Genomic DNA, 23,283 nt, shown 5'->3' with positions numbered 1-23,283 from the left:
GGTGGTAGGGTCCAGGGTCAAGGCAGGCTGGGGACTCGCGATATTTGGGGTTGGGGTGGAGGCGGGAGTGCAGGAGGCGAAAATAGTAGCCCGGCGGAGGATCTTGCTGCAGTGGAAAGATGCGAGACCTCCGAGCGTGGAGACCTGGATCAATGACATGGCGGGATTCATTAAGCTGGAGAGGGTCAAATTCGCCCTGAGGGGGTCGGTACAAGGGTTCTTTAGGAGGTGGCAGCCTTTCCTCGACTTTCTGGCTCAACGATAAGCAAATAAGCAGTCGAAAGGGCACCTAGATGTTGCAGTCGCCTTCTTGTTGTGCTTCTCTCCACTCTCCTTCCTTCCCTCACCTCTTCTTCCTCCAGGCAGCTCGGCAGCAACCAGCACGGGAAACAGGCAGCCAACTGAGCGACACCAACAGCAGCTGCAACAGGGACAGAGAGAGCAGCAACAGCAGCAGTCACACTCCACCACAGTTTACACTGGGAGTGCTGGCTTTGGATTCGCCATGCTAAATTGTCCCTCAATTGGAAAAACAGAATTGGGTATTCTAAACTAATTTTTAAAAAACTTTCACAAATCCAGCGAAGTTAAAGAAGAATCTTCCGCAGAGACATTTCAAGGGCTGGTTGAGGGTGTGGTCCCATGCGAGGTTGGAATTCTCTGTTTAAAAAAAAAACGAGAAAATGACAGCTTAAATCACAAAGGCAGCAGTACCCTACATATTCAAATCCGAGGAGATAGTGTAGAGGGAGCTTTACTCTGTATCTAACGTGCTGTTCCTGTCCTGGGAGTGTTTGATGGGGACAGTGCAGAGGGAGCTTTACTCTGTGTCAAACCCTGTGCTGTATCTGTCCTGGGAGTGTTTGATGGGGACAGTGTAGAGGGAGCTTTACTCTGTATCTAACCCCGTGCAGTACCTGTCCTCGGAATGTTTGATGGGGATGTTGTAGAGGGAGCTTTACTCTGTATCTAATCCCGTGCTGTACCTGTCCTGGGAGTGTTTGATGGGGATGTTGTAGAGGGAGCTTTACTCTGTATCTAACCCCGTGCTGTACCTGTCCTGGGAGTGTTTGATGGAGATGTTGTAGAGGGAGCTTTACTCTGTATCTAACCCCGTGCTGTACCTGTCCTGGGAGTGTTTGATGGAGATGTTGTAGAGGGAGCTTTACTCTGTATCTAACCCCATGCTGTATGATGAACCATCAATCGAACACGAGACGACTTGCTGTACAAAAGTTAGGCTTTAATAAGCTAGAAGTTAGCCCTGCGGTCGACTACAGTAAATGGACAACCGCCGGGCGTTCTGGGTATTTATACCTTGCTCTGGAGGCGGAGTTAACTCAGCCTCTCGACCAATCGGGGAGCCGTCACATGACTGGTCTCAATCAATCGGTCGAGAGGCACATGACCGACCAGGGCCAATGGTAAGCCAGTGTTCTGCATCAATGGCAGAGAGCTATGCAAATCATACCACCACACTGTTCCTGTCCAGGGAGTGTTTGATGGGGACAGTGTAGAAGGAGCTTTACTCTGTATCTAACCCCATGCTGTACCTGTCCTGGGAGTGTTTGATGGAGATGTTGTAGAGGGAGCTTTACTCTGTATCTAACCCCGTGCTGTACCTGTCCTGGGGGTGTTTGATGGGGACAGTGCAGAGGAAGCTTTACTCAGTATCAAACCCGTGCTGTACCTGCCCTGGGAGTGTTTGATGGGGACAGTGTAGAGGGAGCTTTACTCTGTTTCTAACCCCGTGCAGTACCTGTCCTGGGAGTGTTTGCTGGGGATGTTGTAGAGGGAGCTTTACTCTGTATCTAACCCCGTGCTGTACCTGTCCTGGAAGTGTTTGATGGGGATGTTGTAGAGGGAGCTTTACTCTGTATCTAACTCTGTGCTGTACCTGTCCTGGGAGTGTTTGATGGGGACAGTGCAGAGGGAGCTTTACACTGTATCAAACCCCGTGCTCTACCTGTCCTGGGAGTGTTTGATGGGGACAGTGTAGAGGGAGCTTTACTCTGTATCTAACCCCGTGCTGTACCTATCCTGGTAGTGTTTGATGGGGACAGTGCAGAGGGAGCTTTACTCTGTATCTAACCCCGTGCTGTACCTATCCTGGGAGTGTTTGATGGGGACAGTGCAGATGGAGCTTTACTCTGTATCTAACCCCGTGCTGTACCTGTCCTGGGAGTGTTTGATGGGGATGTTGTAGAGGGAGCTTTACTCTATATCTAACCCTGTGAATCCTTCTGTTGTCCTCAGGAACATGCTCTAGAGTGGATCAGTGACACCGTAAAGGTATCTGATGCCTATCTGCTGGGGGATCTGGAAAGGGCAACCCATTACCAAGTGCAAGTGGCAGCTAAGAATAGGATTCTGAGTCCCTGGCAACATTTCTAAATTTCACAACCACCTCCTCTACCCTCTGGTGAGTCCCCTACTCATTGGCAGTTCTCAGTTCCGAAACTGAGATTGGTAGATATTTGTTGGGAATTTGCACTGGAGTGCTGAACTTGGTGCATTTGAGTGCTATAGTGAGAGTTTGGTGACTGAGGGAGTTAGGTGAGGAGGGAGTAAGGTGCTCCTTTCATTTCATTTCCACAAAGAGCGAGAAGGGAGCCAGAAGTTTACAGAGACTGCAGCTGACTGGGAGCAGAGTCGGAGGGCGGAGGTCCAGTTGGTCCACAGGGCAGCTATTTTCTGTAAAGTAAGAGGGGATGGAGGCTAGGGCAGTTGCATGCTCCTCCTGTAGGATGTATGTGGTGAGGGATACCACCGGTGTCCCCGCTGACTATACCTGCGGGAAGTACACCCAACTCCAGTTCCTCAGAGACAGTGTTAGGGAACTGGAGCTGGATGAACTTCGGATCATCCGGGAGGCAGAGGGGGTTATCGAGAAGAGTTACAGGGAGGTAGCCACACCCAAGGTACTGGACAAGAGTAGTTGGGTTACAGTCAGGGGAAAGAAAACGAACAGGCAGACAGTGCAGGGATCCCTCGTGGCCGTTCCCCTTCAAAACAAGTATACTGTTTTGGATGCTGTTGGGGGAAGGCCCTAGCAGCCAGGTCTCTGACACTGAGTCTGGCTCAGAAGGGAAGGGGGAAGAATAGAAAAGCAATAGTAATAGGCAATTCAATGGTTAGGGGAATAGATAGGAGATTCTGTGGTTGCGAGCGAGACTCCCGGAAGGTATGTTGCCTCCCGGGTGCCAGGGCCAGGGATGTCTCAGATCGTGTCTTAAGGATCCTGAAGGGGGAGGGTGAGCAGCCAGAGGTCGTGGTGCACATTGGTACCAATGACGTAGGTTGGAAAAGGGGTGTGGAGGTAATAAACAAGTTTAGGGAGTTAGGCTGGAAGTTAAAGGCCAGGACAGACAGAGTTGTCATCTCTGGTTTGTTGCCGGTGCCACGTGATAGCGAGGCTAGGAATAGGGAGAGAGTGCAGTTGAACACATGGCTGCAGGAATGGTGTAGGAGGGAGGGCTTCAGGTATTTGGATAATTGGAGCGCATTCTGGGGAAGGTGGGACCTGTACAAGCAGGACGGGTTGCATCTGAACCAGAGGGGCACCAATATCCTGGGAGGGAGGTTTTCTAGTACTCTTCGGGAGGGTTTAAACTAATTTGGCAGGGGAATGGGAACCGGATTTGTAGACCAGCAACTAAGGAAGCCGATATTCAGGATGCCAAAGCATGTAGTGACGCAGTGGGGAAAGTAACACTGACAAAGGAGAGTACTTGCAGGCAAGGAGATGGGTTGAAGTGTGTATACCTCAACGCAAGAAGCATCAGGAATAAGGTGGGTGAACTTAAGGCATGGATCGGTACTTGGGACTACGATGTGGTGGCCATCGCGGAAACTTGGATAGACGAGGGGCAGAAATGATTGTTGGAGGTCCCTGGTTATAGATGTTTCAACAAGATTTGGGAGGATGGTAAAAGAGGTGGGGGGGGGGGGGGGGCGGTTGGCATTGTTAATTAGAGCTAGTATAACAGCTGCAGAAAGGCAGCTCGAGGAGGCCTACTGAGGTAGTATGGATTGAAGTCAGAAATAGGAAAGGAGCAGTCACCTTGTTGGGAGTTTTCTATAGGCCCCCCAATAGCAGCAGAGATGTGGAGGAACAGATTGGGAAACAGATTTTGGAAATGTGCAGAAGTCACAGGGTAGTAGTCATGGGTGACTTCAACTTCCCAAACATTGAGTGGAAACTCTTTAGATCAAATAGTTTGGATGGGGTGATGTTTGTGCAGTGTGTCCAGGAAGCTTTTCCAGGAAGTATGTAGATTGTCCGACCAGAGGGGAGGCCATATTGGATTTGGTACTTGGTAATGAACCAGGGCATGTGATAGATTTGTTAGTGGGGGAGCAATTTGGAGGTAGTGATCACAATTCTGTGACTTTCACTTTAGTAATAGAGAGGGATAGGTGCGTGCAACAGGGTAAGGTTTACAATTGGGGGCAGGGTAAATACAATGCTGTCAGACAGGAATTGAATTACATAAGTTGGGAACATAGACTGTCAGGGAAGGACACAAGTGAAATGTGGAACTTGTTCAAGGAAGAGGTACTACGTGTCTTTGATATGTATGACCCTGTCAGGCAGGGAAGAGATGGTCAAGTGAGGGAACCCTGGTTGGCAAGAGAGGTTGAATGTCTTGTTAAGAGGAAGAGGTGTGGGTTTCCTCCGGGTGCTCCGGTTTCCTCCCACAGTCCAAAGATGTGCGGGTTAGGTGGATTGGCCATGATAAATTGCGCTTAGTGTCCAAAATTGCCCTGAGTGTTGGGTGGGGTTACTGAGTTATGGGTATATGGTGGAGGTGTTGACCTTGGGTAGGGGGTAGGGTGCTCTTTCCAAGAGCCGGTGCAGACTCGATGGGGCGAATGTCCTCCTTCTGCACTGTAAATTCTATGTAAAGAAGGAGATTTATGTAAGGCTGAGGAAACAAGGTTCAGACAGGGCGCTAGAGGGATACAAGATAGCCAGGAGGGAACTGAAGAAATGGATTAGGAGAGCTAATAGAGGGCATGAAAAATCTTGGCGGGTAGGATCAAGGAAAACTCCAAGGCCTTTTACAGATATGTGAGAAATATGAGAATGACTAGAGCGAGGGTGGGTCCGATCAAGGACAGTAGCGGGAGATTGTGTATTGAGTCTGAAGAGATAGGAGAGGTCTTGACCGAGTACTTTTCTTCAGTATTCACAAACGAGAGAGGCCATATTGTTGGAGAGGACAGTGCGAGACAGGCTGGTAAGCTCGAGGAGATACTTGTTAGGAAGAAAAAGCTAGCGCTTTTCCAGGAGACACATCCGGAGTGAGACTCATCTAGAGTGGGATTGCAACTTGGTAATTTGGTGCAGTGAGGTAATTCGGTGCAGAGTGTGAGGAGGTGCTTTTTCAGAGGTGCTTTTTAACCCTGGTAAGTGACTGGTAAGTAGTTTTTCTTTTCATTCTTTTCATTGTCTAATTTATTTATTTTTATTTTGAAATTGTTGTTGTATGAGTTTACCTAAGGTTTAAGACATGGCAGGAGATCCCAGACCCGTGTCATGCTCCTCGTGTGCGATGTGGGAGCTCAGGGACATGTTCACTGTCCCTGGCTCTTTCACGTGCAAGAAGTGTGTTCAGTTGCAGCTCTTGTTAGACCGCTTGACGGCTCTGGAGCTGCGGATGGACTCACTTTGGAGCATCCGCGATGCTGAGGAGGTCGTGGATAGCACGTTTAGCGAGTTGGTCACACCGCAGGTGAAAATTAATTAGGGAGATAGAAAATGGGTGACCAAAAGAAAGAGCAAGAGTAGGAAGGCAGTGCAGGTGTCCCCTGCGGTCATCTCCCTGCAAAACAGATATACCGCTTTGGATACTGTTGAGGGAGATGGCTCACCAGGGGAAGGCAGCAGAGGCCAGGTTCATGGCACCGTGGCTGGCTCTGCTGCACAGCAGGGCAGGAAGAAAAATGGCAGGGCTATAGTGATAGGGGACTCGATCGTAAGGGGAATAGACAGGCGGTTCTGTGGACGCAATCGAGACTCCAGGATGGTATGTTGCCTCCCGGGTGCAAGGGTCAAGGATGTCTCGGAGCGGCTGCAGGACATTCTGGGGGGGGGGAGGGTGAACAGCCAGCTGTCGTGGTGCACATAGGCACCAACGATATAGGTAAAAAACGGGATGAGGTCCTACAAGCGGAATTCAGGGAGTTAGGAGTTAAACTAAAAAGTAGGACCTCAAAGGTAGTAATCTCAGGATTGCTACCAGTGCCACGAGCTAGTCAGAGTAGGAATGTCAGGATAGATAGGATGAATGCGTGGCTCGAGAGATGGTGCAAGAGGGAGGGATTCAAATTCCTGGGGCATTGGGACCGGTTCTGGGGGAGGTGGGACCAGTACAAACCGGACGGTCTGCACCTGGGCAGGACTGGAACCGATGTCCTAGGGGGGGGTGTTTTCTAGAGCTGTTGGGGAGGTTTAAACTAATGTGGCAGGGGGATGGGAACCAATGCAGGAAGTTGGAAGGTAGTAAAACAGGGACAGAAGCAAAAGGAAGTAAGGGGAAAAGTGCAAGGCAGAGAAGACATAGTCAAAAATCTAAAAGGGCGACAGTACAAGGTACAGTGACTGAGGGGAGCTCAGTGAATAGGCCCAGTAATAACAAAAGGAATAAAACTGGAGATGTTAAGATTCAAAACAGAGGTAAAAAAACCAACATAAGTGTACTTTACCTGAATGTTCGTAGTATTCGGAATAAAGTAAATGAGTTGATGGCACAAATCATCGTAAATGACTATGATTAAGTGGCCATTACTGAAACATGGTTAAAGGATGGTCACAACTGGGAGTTAAATATCCGAGGGTATCAAACTATTCGGAAGGACAGAGTGGATGGTAAGGGAGGTGGTGTTGCTCTGTTATTTAAGGATGACATCCGGGCAATAGTAAGGGATGACATCGGTGCTATGGAGGACAAGGTTGAATCCATTTGGGTGGAAATCAGGAATAGTAAGGTGAAAAAGTCACTGATAGGAGTAGTCTATCGGCCACCAAATAGTAACGTTATGGTGGGGTAGGCAATAAACAAAGAAATAACTGATGCATGTAGAAATGGTACAGCAGTTATCATGGGGGATTTTAATCTACATGTCGATTGGTTTAACCAGGTCGGTCAAGGCAACCTTGAGGAGGAGTTTATAGAATGTATCCGCGATAGTTTCCTAGAACAGTATGTAATGGAACCTACGAGGGAACAAGCGGTCCTAGATCTTGTCCTGTGTAATGAGACAGGATTGATTCATGATCTCATAGTTAGGGATCCTCTCGGAAGGAGCGATCACAATATGGTGGAATTTAAAATACAGATGGAGGGTGAGGAAGTAAAATCAAATAGTAGTGTTTTGTGTTTAAACAAAGGAGATTACAAGGAGATGAGAGAAGAACTAGCTAAGGTAGACTGGGAGCTAAGACTTTATGGTGGAACAGTTGAGGAACAGTGGAGAACCTTCCAAGCGATTTTTTACAGTGCTCAGCAAAGGTTTATACCAACAAAAAGGAAGGACGGTAGAAAGAGGGAAAATCGACCGTGGATATCTAAGGAAATAAGGGAAAGTATCAAATTGAAGGAAAAAGCATATAAAATGGCAAAGATTGCTGGGAGATTAGAGGACTGGGAAATCTTTAGGGGGCAACAGAAAGCTACTAAAAAAGCTATAAAGAAGAGTAAGATAGAGTATGAGAGTAAACTTGCTCAGAATATAACAACAGACAGTAAAAGTTTTTACAAATATATAAAACAAAAAAGAGTGGCTAAGGTAAATATTGGTCCTTTAGAGGATGAGACGGGAGTTTTAATAATGGGAAATGAGGAAATGGCTGAGGAACTGAACAGGTTTTTTGGGTCGGTCTTCACAGTGGAAGACACAAATAACATGCCAGCGACTGATAGAAATGAGGCTATGACCTTGAGAGGATTGTTATCACTAAGGAGGTAGTGATGGGCAAGCTAATGGGGCTAAAGGTAGACAAGTCTCCGGGCCCTGATGGAATGCATCCCAGAGTGCTAAAAGAGATGGCTAGGGAAATTGCAGATGCACTAGTGATAATTTACCGAAATTCACTAGATTCTGGGGTGGTCCCGGTGGATTGGAAATTAGCAAACGTGACACCACTGTTTAAAAAAGGAGGTAGGCAGAAAGCAGGAATTATAGGCCAGTGAGCTTAACTTCGGTAGTAGGGAAGATGCTGGAATCTATCATCAAGGAAGAAATAGCGAGGCATCTGGATAGAAATTGTCCCATTGGGCAGACGCAGCATGGGTTCATAAAGGGCAGGTCATGACTAACTAATTTAGTGGAATTTTTTGAGGACATTACCAGTGCAGTAGATAACGGGGAGCCAATGGATGCGGTATATCTGGATTTCCAGAAAGCCTTTGACAAGGTGCCACACAAAAGATTGCTGCATAAGATAAAGATGCATGGCATTAAGGGTAAAGTAGTAGCATGGATAGAGGATTGGTTAATTAATAGAAAGCAAAGAGTTGGGATAAATGGGTGTTTCTCTGGTTGGCAATCAGTAGCTAGTGGTGTCCCTCAGGGATCCGTGTTGGGCCCACAATTGTTCACAATTTACATAGATGATTTGGAGTTTGGGACCAAGGGCAATGTGTCCAAGTTTGCAGATGACACTAAGATGAGTGGTAAAGCGAAAAGTGCAGAGGATACTGGAACTCTGCAGAGGGATTTGGATAGGTTAAGTGAATGGGCTAGGGTCTGGCAGATGGAATACAATGTTGACAAATGTGAGGTTATCCATTTTGGTAGGAATAACAGCAAACGGGATTATTATTTAAACGATAAAATATTAAAGCATGCCGCTGTGCAGAGAGACTTGGGTGTGCTAGTGCATGAGTCACAGAAGGTTGGTTAACAGGTGCAACAGGTGATTAAGAAGGCAAATGGAATTTTGTCCTTCATTGCTAGAGGGATGGAGTTTAAGACGAGGGAGGTTATGTTGCAATTGTATAAGGTGTTAGTGAGGCCACACCTGGAGTATTGTGTTCAGTTTTGGTCTCCTTACTTGAAAAAGGACGCACTGGCACTGGAGGGTGTGCAGAGGAGATTCACTAGGTTAATCCCAGATCTGAAGGGGTTGGATTATGAGGAGAGGTTGAGTAGACTGGGACTGTACTCGTTGGAATTTAGAAAGATGAGGGGGGATCTTATAGAAACATTTAAAATTATGAAGGGAATAGATAGGATAGATGCGGGCAGGTTGTTTCCACTGGCGGGTGAAAGCAGAACTCGGGGACATAGCCTCAAAATAAGGGGAAGTAGATTTAGGACTGAGTTTAGGAGGAACTTCTTCACCCAAAGGGTTGTGAATCTATGGAATTCCTTGCCCAGTGAAGCAGTTGAGGCTCCTTCATTACATGTTTTTAAGGTAAAGATAGATAGTTTTTTGAAGAATAAAGGGATTAAGGGTTATGGTGTTCGGGCCGGAAAGTGGAGCTGAGTCCACAAAAGATCAGCCATGATCTCATTGAATGGCGGAGCAGGCTCGAGGAGCGAGATGGCCTACTCCTGCTAGTTCTTATGTTCTTACGTGTTGGGCATTTTGAAAAACTTGAGGATAGACAAGTCCCCCGGGCCTGACGGGATATATCCAAGGATTCTATGGGAAGCAAGAAATGAAATTGTAGTGCCGTTGGCAATGATCTTTTCGTCCTCACTGTCAACAGGGATGGTACCAGGGGATTGGAGAGTGGCGAATGTCGTGCCCCTGTTCAAAAAAGGGAATAGGGATAACCCTGGGAATTACAGGCCAGTTAGTCTTACTTCGGTGGTAGGCAAAGTAATGGAAAGGGTACTGAGGGATAGGATTTCTGAGCATCTGGAAAGACACTGCTTGATTAGGGATAGTCAGCACGGATTTGTGAGGGGTAGGTCTTGCCTTACAAGTCTTATTAACTTCTTTCAGGAGGTGACCAAGCATGTGGATGAAGATAAAGCAGTGGATGTAGTGTACATGGATTTTAGTAAGGCATTTAATAAGGTTCCCCATGGTAGGCTTATGCAGAAAGTAAGGAGGCATGGGATAGTGGGAAATTTGGCCAGTTGGATAACGAACTGGCTAACCGATGGAAGTCAGAGAGTGGTGGTGGATGGCAAATATTCAGCCTGGAGCCCAGTTACCAGTGGCGTACCGCAGAGATCAGTTCTGGGTCCTCTGCTGTTTGTGATTTTCATTAATGACTCGGATGAGGGAGTTGAAGGATGGGTTAGTAAATTTGCAGATGATACGAAGATTGGTGGAGTTGTGGATAGTGAGGAGGGCTGTTGTCGGCTGCAGAGACATAGATAGGATGCAGAGCTGGGCTGAGAAGTGGCAGATGGAGTTTAACCCTGACAAGTGTGAGGTTGTCCATTTTTGAAGAACAAATATGAATGTGGAATACAGGTAGGGCTCTTAGCAATGAAGAGGAGCAGAAAGATCTTGGGGTCTATGTTCATAGATCTTTGAAAGTTGCCACTCAAGTGGTTAGAGCTGTGAAGAAGGCCTATGGTGTGCTAGTGTTCATTAGCAGAGGGATTGAATTTAAGAGCCGTGAGGTGATGATGCAGCTGTACAAAACCTTGGAGTACTGTGTGCAGTTCTGGTCACCTCATTTTAGGAAGGAAGTGGAAGCTTTGGAAAAGGTGCAAAGGAGATTTACCAGCATGTTGCCTGGAATGGAGAGTAGGTCTTACGAGGAAAGGCTGAGGGTGCTAGGCCTTTTCTCATTAGAACGGAGAAGGATGAGGGGCGACTTGATAGAGGTTTATAAGATGATCAGGGGAATAGATAGACAGTCAGAAACTCTTTCCCCGGGTGGAACAAACCATTACAAGGGGACATAAATTTCAGGTGAATGGTGGAAGATATAGGGGGGATGTCAGAGGTAGGTTCTTTACCCAGAGAGTAGTGGGGGCATGGAACGCACTGCCTGTGGAAGTAATTGAGTCGGAAACATTAGGGACCTTTTATATGTTTTCTATGTTCAAGCGGCTTTTGGATAGGTTCATGGATTATGGTAGAATAATGGAGTGTAGATTAATTTGTTCTTAAGGGTAGCACGGTAGCATTGTGGATAGCACAATTGCTTCACAGCTCCAGGGTCCCAGGTTCGAGTCCCAGCTTGGGTCACTGTCTGTGTGGAGTCTGCACATCCTCCCCGTGTGTGCGTGGGTTTCCTCCGGGTGCTCCGGTTTCCTCCCGCAGTCCAAAGATGTGCAGGTTGGGTGGATTGGCCATGATAAATTGCCCTTAGTGTCCAAAATTCTATGACAATCTATGATTAACCCAGGACAAAAGTTCGGCCAACATCGTGGGCCGAAGGGCCTGTTCTGTGCTGTATTTCTTTATGTTCTATGTTCTGTGAATGAGAATACAGGCGAGGGAGCAAGGTGGGGAGATATTAATCTTTATTAGCGTCACAAGTAGGCTTATAGTGCTTTACTGCCCTGGGAGTGTTTGATGGGAACAATGTAGAGGGAGCTTCACTCTGCATCTAACCACGTGCTGTACCTGCCCTGGGAGTGTTTGATGGGGACAGTGTAGAGGGAGCTTCACTCTGTATCTAACCCCGTGCTGTACCTGTCCTTGGAGTGTTTGATGGGGACAGTGCAGAGGGAGCTTTCCTCTGTATCTAACCCCATGCTGTACCTACCTGGGAGTGTTTGATGTGGACAGTGTAGAGGGAGCTTTACTCTGTATCTAACCCCGTGCTGTACCTGTCCTGGGAGTGTTTGATGGGAACAGTGTAGAGGGAGCTTCACTCTGTATCTAACCCTGTGCTGTACCTGTCCTGGGAGTGTTTGATGGGGACAGTGTAGAGGAAGCTTTACTCTGTATCTAACCCCGTGCTGTCCCTGTCCTGGGAGTGTTTGATGGGAACAGTGTAGAGGGAGGTTTACTCTGTATCTAACCCTGTGCTGTATGTGTCCTGGGGGTGTGATGGTGCCAGTTCAGAGGAAACTTTACTCAGTATCTAGCCCCATGCTCTACCTGGCCTGGGAATGTTTGATGGGGACAGTGTGGAGGGAGCTTTACTCTGTATTCAATCCCGTGCTGTACCTGTCCTGAGAATGTGTGATAGCAACAGTGCAGAGGGTGCTTTACTCTGTACCTAAATCTGTGCTGTACCTGTCCTGGAGTGTTTGATGGGGACAGTGTAGAGGGAGCTTTACTCTGTATCTAAACCGTGATGTATCTGTCCTGGGAATGTATAATGGGGACAGAGTAATGGGAGCTTTCCTCTGCATCTAAATCCATGTTGTACCTGTCCTGGGAGTGTTTGATGGGGACAGTGCAGAGTAAGCTTTATTCTGTCTGTAACCCCATGCTGTCCCTGTCCTGGGAGTGTTTAATATGTGCAGAGTAGACTTCCGGTGGCGGCAGGCGGGAAGCGGCCTCGCAACTGAGTGCTGCGATCGGGAACGGCATTTTCGGGGCTTTTAGCCCAGCCCCAAGGTCCACGGAGGAGTGAAAGTCATGGAGAACGCAGAGAGGAGGCACAGCAGAGGAAGATGTCAAGGGTCGGTAAGAAAGCAGCCGTTAAAAAAACAGCTGAGGGCCCATCGGGGAGAGGAGAAGTCACCATGAGGTCACCAGGAAAAAAGGAGGCTGGAGCACCAGGAGAGGCCTCATTGCTGAAGGCTGAAGAAATAACTAAGGTAATGGCTGCAGAATTCGAAAGGCAGTTTAGAAAACACCTGGAGGCATTGAGGAAGGAGATGAGGGAGGTTTTGAGTGTGCTGGTGGCGGAGGTGATATCCCCGGTGACGACGGTGGTGGCGAGTGCAGTGGCGGAGGTGCAGGAGCAAGGGGAGGCTCTGAAGGAAGTGGAGGATACGGTGGCGCAGCACGGTGATCAACGTACCTCGATGGGTAAGGAGATACGGAAGGTGATGGAGATGAACAGGGATCTGCGAGGAAAATTGGAAGACCTGGAAAACAGGTCCAGGCGACAGAATTTGAGGATCGTGGGGCTGCCCGAAGGAGTTGAAGGGCCGAGGCCGATGGAGTACTTTGCCGCTATGCTGGTGAAGCTATTGGGGGAGGGGGAGGATCCCTCCCGATACGAGCTGGAGCGGGCTCATCGGTCAGGGAGGTCTGTACCGAAGGCGTGTGAGTCACCAAGAGTAGTGACCTTGTGTTTCCGTAGGTACTGTGTGAAGGAGAAGGCCCTGTGCTGAGCCAAGCAGAAGCGGGTTGTGCAGTGGGCTGGAGCTGGTATATGTGTATACCAGGACTTTACGGCGGAGCTGGCGAGGAGGCGGGATGCTTTCAACCGGGTTAGGAGGGCACTGTACATCAGCAAGGTGCAGTGCAGCATTGTGTATCCAGCGAAGCTGAGGGTGACTTATAAGCTCAAGGACTTTTATTTTGCAACGGCGGGAGCAGCAGAGGAGTTTATGAAGGCAGAAGGACTGTGGCAGAACTGATAAATTGAGATATGGCCATGTGCCGATGTTACCTCAGGACTGTATTTTCTTCTTTTTTGGCCTTCTTTTTTGTTTCACTGCGTACAGGTGTATGGGCTAAAGGGGCCAATGTTGTATATATTTGGACAAGGGAAGTGATGGGACTTGCACTAGAAGTGTGGGCTCTTTGGGGCGTAGGTGGATTTGCGGGGTGTGTGCGCTAAAAGGGGATTTCTGGGTTTTCCTAGGGCCGGGCAAGGGGGAAAGGGACCCGGGAGGGGGCCTCCGTGCTGGCCGGTTTAAACTGGTCAGTGAACGGGAGTGAGGTGGGGGGAGGGGCTGTGGCCATCGGAGCCTGGCAGAACAGGGTCCGAGTGGTCTAGAAGGGGTGGAAAGTTGGGGAGAAGGAACCGAGGAAGGGGGGGAAGAGTTTACAAGAGGCAGTGGGCGGGAGGAGCTGGAGGGGAGGGGAGGGTTTACAACTCTTGGGTATCACATACAGTACTCTTTCAGAGGTTGGATGACGTTGAGTACGGGGAGGGGGGATTCCAGGGTGACCATGGGTGGGGGGGGGGGGGGCTCTAGGGTGACCATGGACGGTCCCGGACTCCTTTTTCTTTTTCTCTTTGTTTCCACCGTGGAAGGGTTTGTTTCATTGGATGCACATATTGACAGGTGGTCTGCTGTTTGGGGTGGTGGGAGGATGGGACCGTTGTTATTGTTAAGGGGATTGATTTTGTATTTGTTACCATTTACTGTTTGGGGGTGGGGGGTGAATTTTGGAGGAAAATGCGACAATGGAGAATCAATCATTTAAAAAAAACTGTCCCCACCGCTGATTGTACTGACACTGCTGATTGTACTGACACTGTTGATTGTACTCACACTGCAGATTGTACTCACACTGCTGATTGTACTCACACTGCGGATGATACTGGCGCTGCGGATTGTACTGACACTGCTGATTGTACTCACACTGCTGATTGTACTGATACTGCGGATTGTACTGACACTGCTGATTGTACTCACACTGCTGATTGTACTGACACTGCTGATTGTACTGACACTCCTGATTGTACTCACACTGCTGATTGTACTCACACTACTGATTGTACTGACACTGCTGATTGTACTCACACTGTGGATTATACTCATACTGCGGATTGTACTCATACAGCTGATTGTACTCACACTTCTGATTATACTCACACTGCGGATTGTACTCACACTGCTGATTGTACTCACACTGCTGATTGTACTCACACTGCTGATTGTACTCACGCTGCTGATTGTACTCACACTGCGGATTGTACTGACACTGCTGATTGTAATCACACTACTGATGGTACTGACACTGTTGTGTGTACTCAAACTGCTGATTGTACTCACACTGCTGATTGTACTGATATGCTGATTGTACTGACACTGCTGATTGTACACACACTGCTGATTGTACTGACACTGCAGATTGTACTGACACTGCTGATTGTACTGACACTGCGCATTATACTCACACTGCTGATTGTACTCACACTGCGGATTGTATTGACACTGCTGATTATACTCACACTGCTGATTGTACTCACATTGCTGATTGTACTCACACTGCTGATTGTAGTGACACTGCGGATTGTACTCACACTGCTGATTGTACTCACACTACTGATTATACTCACACTGCTGATTGTATTCACACTGCTGATTGTACTCCCACTGCGGATTGTACTGACACTGCGGATTGTACTGACACTGCTGATTTTACTCACACTGCTGATTGTACTGACACTGCTGATTGTACTCACACTGCTGATTGTACTGACACTGCAGATTATACTGACACTGCTGATTGTACTGACACTGCTGATTGTACTGACACTGCTGATTTTACTCACACTGCTGATTGTACTGACACTGCAGATTGTACTGACACTGCTGATTGTACTGACACTGCTGATTATACTGACACTGCTGATTGTACTGACAGTGCTGATTATACACACACTGCTGATTGTACTCACACTGCTGATTGTACTGACACTGCTGATTCTACTCACACTGCGGATTGTACTGACACTGCTGATTGTACTCACACTGCTGATTGTACTGACACTGCTGATTGTACTGACACTGCTGATTTTACTGACACTGCTGATTGTACTGACCCTGCTGATTGTACTCACACTGCGGGTTGTACTGACACTGCTGGTGGTAATCACACTGCTGATTGTACTGACACTGTTGTGTGTACTCAAACTGCTGATTGTACTCACACTGCTGATTGTACTGACACTGCTGATTGTACTGACACTGCTGATTGTACTCACACTGCTGATTGTACTGACACTGGGGATTGTACTGACACTGCTGATTGTACTCACACTGCGCATTATACTCACACTGCTGATTGTACTCACACTGCGGATTGTATTGACACTGCTGATTATACTCACACTGTTGATTGTACTCACACTGCTGATTGTACACACACTGCTGATTGTAGTGACACTGCGAATTGTACTCACACTGCGGATTGTACTGACACTGCGGATTGTACTGACACTGCTGATTTTACTCACACTGCTGAGTGTACTCACACTGCGGATTGTACTGACACTGCTGATTGTATTCACACTGCTGATTGTACTCACATTGCGGATTGTACTGACACTGCGGATTGTACTGACACTGCTGATTTTACTCACACTGCTGATTGTACTGACACTGCTGATTTTACTCACACTGCTGATTGTACTGACACTGCAGATTATACTGACACTGCTGATTGTACTGACACTGCTGATTGTACTGACACTGCTGATTTTACTCACACTGCTGATTGTACTGACACTGCAGATTGTACTGACACTGCTGATTGTACTGACACTGCTGATTATACTGACACTGCTGATTGTACTGACAGTGCTGATTATACTCACACTGCTGATTGTACTCACACTGCTGATTGTACTGACACTGCTGATTCTACTCACACTGCGGATTGTACTGACACTGCTGATTGTACTCACACTGCTGATTGTACTGACACTGCTGATTGTACTGACACTGCTGATTTTACTGACACTGCTGATTGTACTGACCCTGCTGATTGTACTCACACTGCGGGTTGTACTGACACTGCTGGTGGTAATCACACTGCTGATTGTACTGACACTGTTGTGTGTACTCAAACTGCTGATTGTACTCACACTGCTGATTGTACTGACACTGCTGATTGTACTGACACTGCTGATTGTACTCACACTGCTGATTGTACTGACACTGGGGATTGTACTGACACTGCTGATTGTACTCACACTGCGCATTATACTCACACTACTGATTGTACTCACACTGCGGATTGTATTGACACTGCTGATTATACTCACACTGTTGATTGTACTCACACTGCTGATTGTACACACACTGCTGATTGTAGTGACACTGCGGATTGTACTCACACTGCGGATTGTACTGACACTGCTGATTTTACTCACACTGCTGAGTGTACTCACACTGCGGATTGTACTGACACTGCTGATTGTACTGACACTGCTGATTGTACTGACACTGCTGATTATACTGACACTGCTGATTATACTGACACTGCGGATTGTACTCACACTGCTGATTGTACTCACACTGCTGATTGTACTCACACTGCTGATTGTACTCACACTGCTGATTGTACTCACACTGCTGATTGTACTCACAACTGCTGATTTTGCCGACACTGCTGATTGTACCGACACTGCTGATTGTACTGACACTGCTGATTGTACTGACACTGCTGATTATACTCACACTGCTGATTATACTGACACTGCTGATTGTACTGACACTGCGGATTGTACTCACACTACTGATTGTACTGACACTGCTGATTGTACTGACACTGCTGATTATACTCACACAGCTGATTGTACTGACACTGCTGATTATACTGACACTGCTGATTGTACTCACCTGCTGATTGTACTCACACTGCTGATTGTACTGACACTGCTTATTAAGACTGAACTGCTGATTTACTGACACTGCTGATTGTACTCACACTGCTGATTGTACTGACACTGCTGATTGTACTCACACTGCTGATTGTACTGACACTGCTGATTGTACTGACACTGCTGATTGTACTGACACTGCTGATTTTACTGACACTGCTGATTGTACTGACCATGCTGATTGTACTGACACTGCTGATTGTACTGACCCTGCTGATTGTACTGCCACTGCGGATTGTACTGACACTGCGGATTGTACTGACACTGCCGATTGTACTGACACTGCTGATTGTACTCACACTGCTGATTGTACTGACACTGCAGATTGTACTGACACTGCTGATTGTACTGACATTGCGCATTATACTCACACTGCTGATTGTACTCACACTGCTGATTGTACTGATATGCTGATTGTACTGACACTGCTGATTGTACTCACACTGCTGATTGTACTGACACTGCGGATTGTACTGACACTGCTGATTGTACTGACACTGCGCATTATACTCACACTGCTGATTGTACTCACACTGCTGATTGTACTGATATGCTGATTGTACTGACACTGCTGATTGTACTCACACTGCTGATTGTACTGACACTGCTGATTGTACTCACACTGCAGATTGTACTGACACTGCTGATTGTACTGACACTGCGCATTATACTCACACTGCTGATTGTACTCACACTGCTGATTGTACTGACACTGCTGATTGTACTCACACTGCGGATTGTATTGACACTGCTGATTATACTCACACTGCTGATTGTACTCACATTGCTGATTGTACTCACACTGCTGATTGTAGTGACACTGCGGATTGTACTCACACTGCTGATTGTACTCACACTACTGATTATACTCACACTGCTGATTGTATTCACACTGCTGATTGTGCTCACATTGCGGAGTGTACTGACACTGCGGATTGTACTGACACTGCTGATATTACTCACACTGCTGATTGTACTGACACTCCTGATTTTACTCACACGGCAGATTGTACTGACACTGCTGATTGTACTGACACTGCTGATTATACTGACACTGCTGATTGTACTGACAGTGCTGATTATACTCACACTGCTGATTGTACTCACACTGCTGATTGTACTGACACTGCTGATTCTACTCACACTGCGGATTGTACTGACACTGCTGATTGTACTCACACTGCTGATTGTACTGACACTGCTGATTGTACTGACACTGCTGATTTTACTGACACTGCTGATTGTACTGACCCTGCTGATTGTACTCACACTGCGGGTTGTACTGACACTGCTGGTGGTAATCACACTGCTGATTGTACTGACACTGTTGTGTGTACTCAAACTGCTGATTGTACTCACACTGCTGATTGTACTGACACTGCTGATTGTACTGACACTGCTGATTGTACTCACACTGCTGATTGTACTGACACTGGGGATTGTACTGACACTGGGGATTGTACTGACACTGCTGATTGTACTCACACTGCGCATTATACTCACACTGCTGATTGTACTCACACTGCGGATTGTATTGACACTGCTGATTATACTCACACTGTTGATTGTACTCACACTGCTGATTGTACACACACTGCTGATTGTAGTGACAATGCGGATTGTACTCACACTGCGGATTGTACTGACACTGCTGATTTTACTCACACTGCTGAGTGTACTCACACTGCGGATTGTACTGACACTGCTGATTGTACTGACACTGCTGATTGTACTGACACTGCTGATTATACTGACACTGCTGATTATACTGACACTGCGGATTGTACTCACACTGCGGATTGTACTCACACTGCTGATTGTACTCACACTGCTGATTGTACTCACACTGCTGATTGTACTCACACTGCTGATTGTACTCACACTGCTGATTGTGCCGACACTGCTGATTGTACCGACACTGCTGATTGTACTGACACTGCTGATTGTACTGACACTGCTGATTATACTCACACTGCTGATTATACTGATACTGCTGATTGTACTGACACTGCGGATTGTACTCACACTACTGATTGTACTGACACTGCTGATTGTACTGACACTGCTGATTATACTCACACAGCTGATTGTACTGACACTGCTGATTATACTGACACTGCTGATTGTACTCACACTGCTGATTGTACTCACACTGCTGATTGTACTGACACTGCTGATTATACTGAACTGCTGATTATACTGACACTGCTGATTGTACTCACACTGCTGATTGTACTGACACTGCTGATTGTACTCACACTGCTGATTGTACTGACACTGCTGATTGTACTGACACTGCTCATTGTACTCACACTGCTGATTGTACTCACACTGCTAATTGTACTGACAATGCTGATTGTACTGACAATGCGGATTGTACTGACACTGCGGATTGTACTGACACTGCTGATTGTACTGACACTGCTGATTGTACTGACACTGCTGATTGTACTGACACTGCTGATTTTACTGACACTGCTGATTGTACTGACCATGCTGATTGTACTGACACTGCTGATTGTACTGACCCTGCTGATTGTACTGCCACTGCGGATTGTACTGACACTGCGGATTGTACTGACACTGCCGATTGTACTGACACTGCTGATTGTACTCACACTGCTGATTGTACTGACACTGCAGATTGTACTGACACTGCTGATTGTACTGACACTGCGCATTATACTCACACTGCTGATTGTACTCACACTGCTGATTGTACTGATATGCTGATTGTACTGACACTGCTGATTGTACTCACACTGCTGATTGTACTGACACTGCGGATTGTACTGACACTGCTGATTGTACTGACACTGCGCATTATACTCACACTGCTGATTGTACTCACACTGCTGAATGTACTGATATGCTGATTGTACTGACACTGCTGATTGTACTCACACTGCTGATTGTACTGAAACTGCTGATTGTACTCACACTGCAGATTGTACTGAAACTGCTGATTGTACTGACACTGCGCATTATACTCACACTGCGGATTGTACTGACACTGCTGATTGTACTCACACTGCTGATTGTACTGACACCGCTGATTGTACTGACACTGCTGATTTTACTGACACTGCTGATTGTACTGACCCTGCTGATTGTACTCACACTGCGGGTTGTACTGACACTGCTGGTGGTAATCACACTGCTGATTGTACTGACACTGTTGTGTGTACTCAAACTGCTGATTGTACTCACACTGCTGATTGTACTGACACTGCTGATTGTACTGACACTGCTGATTGTACTGACACTGCTGATTGTACTCACACTGCTGATTGTACTGACACTGGGGATTGTACTGACACTGCTGATTGTACTCACACTGCGCATTATACTCACACTACTGATTGTACTCACACTGCGGATTGTATTGACACTGCTGATTATACTCACACTGTTGATTGTACTCACACTGCTGATTGTACACACACTGCTGATTGTACTGACACTGCTGATTGTACTCACACTGCGGATTGTACTGACACTGCTGATTGTACTCACACTGCTGATTGTACTCACACTGCTGATTGTACTGACACTGCTGATTGTACTGACACTGCTGATTGTACTGAACTGCTGATTATACTGACACTGCTGATTGTACTCACACTGCTGATTGTACTGACACTGCTGATTGTACTCACACTGCTGATTGTACTGACACTGCTGATTGTACTGACACTGCTGATTGTACTCACACTGCTGATTGTACTCACACTGCTAATTGTACTGACAATGCTGATTGTACTGACAATGCGGATTGTACTGACACTGCGGATTGTACTGACACTGCTGATTGTACTGACACTGCTGATTGTACTGACACTGCTGATTGTACTGACACTGCTGATTTTACTGACACTGCTGATTGTACTGACCATGCTGATTGTACTGACACTGCTGATTGTACTGACCCTGCTGATTGTACTGCCACTGCGGATTGTACTGACACTGCGGATTGTACTGACACTGCCGATTGTACTGACACTGCTGATTGTACTGACACTGCTGATTGTACTGACACTGCAGATTGTACTGACACTGCTGATTGTACTGACACTGCGCATTATACTCACACTGCTGATTGTACTCACACTGCTGATTGTACTGATATGCTGATTGTACTGACACTGCTGATTGTACTCACACTGCTGATTGTACTGACACTGCGGATTGTACTGACACTGCTGATTGTACTGACACTGCTGATTGTACTCACACTGCTGATTGTACTCACACTGCTGATTGTACTGACACTGCTGATTATACTGACACTGCTGATTGTACTCACACTGCTGATTGTACTACAACTGCTGATTGTACTCACAATGCGATTGTACTCACACTGCTGATTGTACTCACACTGCTGATTGTACGCACACTGCGCTGATTGTACTGGACACTGCTGTTGTACTCACACTGCTGAGTTGTACTCACCCGACTGCTGATGTACTCACAGCTGATTGTACTGACACTGCTGATTGTTAATCACACTGATGATTGTACTGACACTGTGTTGTGTACTCAAACTGCTGATTGTACTGCACACTGCTGATTGTACTCGACACTGCTGATTGTACTGACACTTGCTGATGTACTCACACTGCTGATTGTACTGACACTGCTGATTGTACTGACACTGCTGATTGTACTGACACTGCTGATTGTACTGACACTGCTGATTGTACTCACACTGCTGATTGTACTGACACTGGGGATTGTACTGACACTGCTGATTGTACTCACACTGCGCATTATACTCACACTACTGATTGTACTCACACTGCGGATTGTATTGACACTGCTGATTATACTCACACTGTTGATTGTACTCACACTGCTGATTGTACACACACTGCTGATTGTAGTGACACTGCGGATTGTACTCACACTGCGGATTGTACTGACACTGCTGATTTTACTCACACTGCTGAGTGTACTCACACTGCGGATTGTACTGACACTGCTGATTGTACTGACACTGCTGATTGTACTGACACTGCTGATTATACTGACACTGCTGATTATACTGACACTGCGGATTGTACTCAAACTGCGGATTGTACTCACACTGCTGATTGTACTCACACTGCTGATTGTACTCACACTGCTGATTGTACTCACACTGCTGATTGTACTCACACTGCTGATTGTGCCGACACTGCTGATTGTACCGACACTGCTGATTGTACTGACACTGCTGATTGTACTGACACTGCTGATTATACTCACACTGCTGATTATACTGACACTGCTGATTGTACTGACACTGCTGATTATACTCACACAGCTGATTGTACTGACACTGCTGATTGTACTGACACTGCTGATTGTACTCACACTGCTGATTGTACTGACACTGCTGATTGTACTGACACTGCTGATTGTACTGACACTGCTGATTGTACTCACACTGCTGATTGTACTGACACTGCTGATTGTACTGACACTGCTGATTGTACTGACACTGCTGATTGTACTCACACTGCTGATTGTACTGACACTGCTGATTGTACTGACACTGCTGATTGTACTCACACTGCTGATTGTACTCACACTGCTAATTGTACTGACACTGCTGATTGTACTGCACAATGCGGATTGTACTGACACTGCGGATTGTACTGACACTGCTGATTGTACTGACACTGCTGATTGTACTGACACTGCTGATTGTACTGACACTGCTGATTGTACTGACACTGCTGATTGTACTGACACTGCTGATTGTACTGACACTGCTGATTGTACTGACCCTGCTGATTGTACTGCCACTGCGGATTGTACTGACACTGCGGATTGTACTGACACTGCCGAT

General features: G+C 46.8%; 1 protein-coding gene across 1 annotated transcript in view; it reads right to left on the bottom strand.

Annotated features, from left to right (window-relative positions):
• Positions 1-270: 270 nt before the first annotated feature.
• LOC119974754 (serine-rich adhesin for platelets-like) overlaps positions 271-23,283 on the bottom strand; it is a 253,856-nt gene continuing 230,843 nt past the window's right edge. Inside the window, exon 19 of the mRNA XM_038813953.1 lies at positions 271-660. The gene's annotated coding sequence lies outside the window, so the exon portion shown is untranslated. The remainder of the gene's footprint in view (positions 661-23,283) is intronic.

This window comes from Scyliorhinus canicula, chromosome 12 (assembly GCF_902713615.1).
Source record: "Scyliorhinus canicula chromosome 12, sScyCan1.1, whole genome shotgun sequence".
NCBI classification, from domain to species: Eukaryota; Metazoa; Chordata; class Chondrichthyes; order Carcharhiniformes; family Scyliorhinidae; genus Scyliorhinus; species Scyliorhinus canicula.
This window is presented reverse-complemented; position numbering and strand designations above follow the sequence as displayed.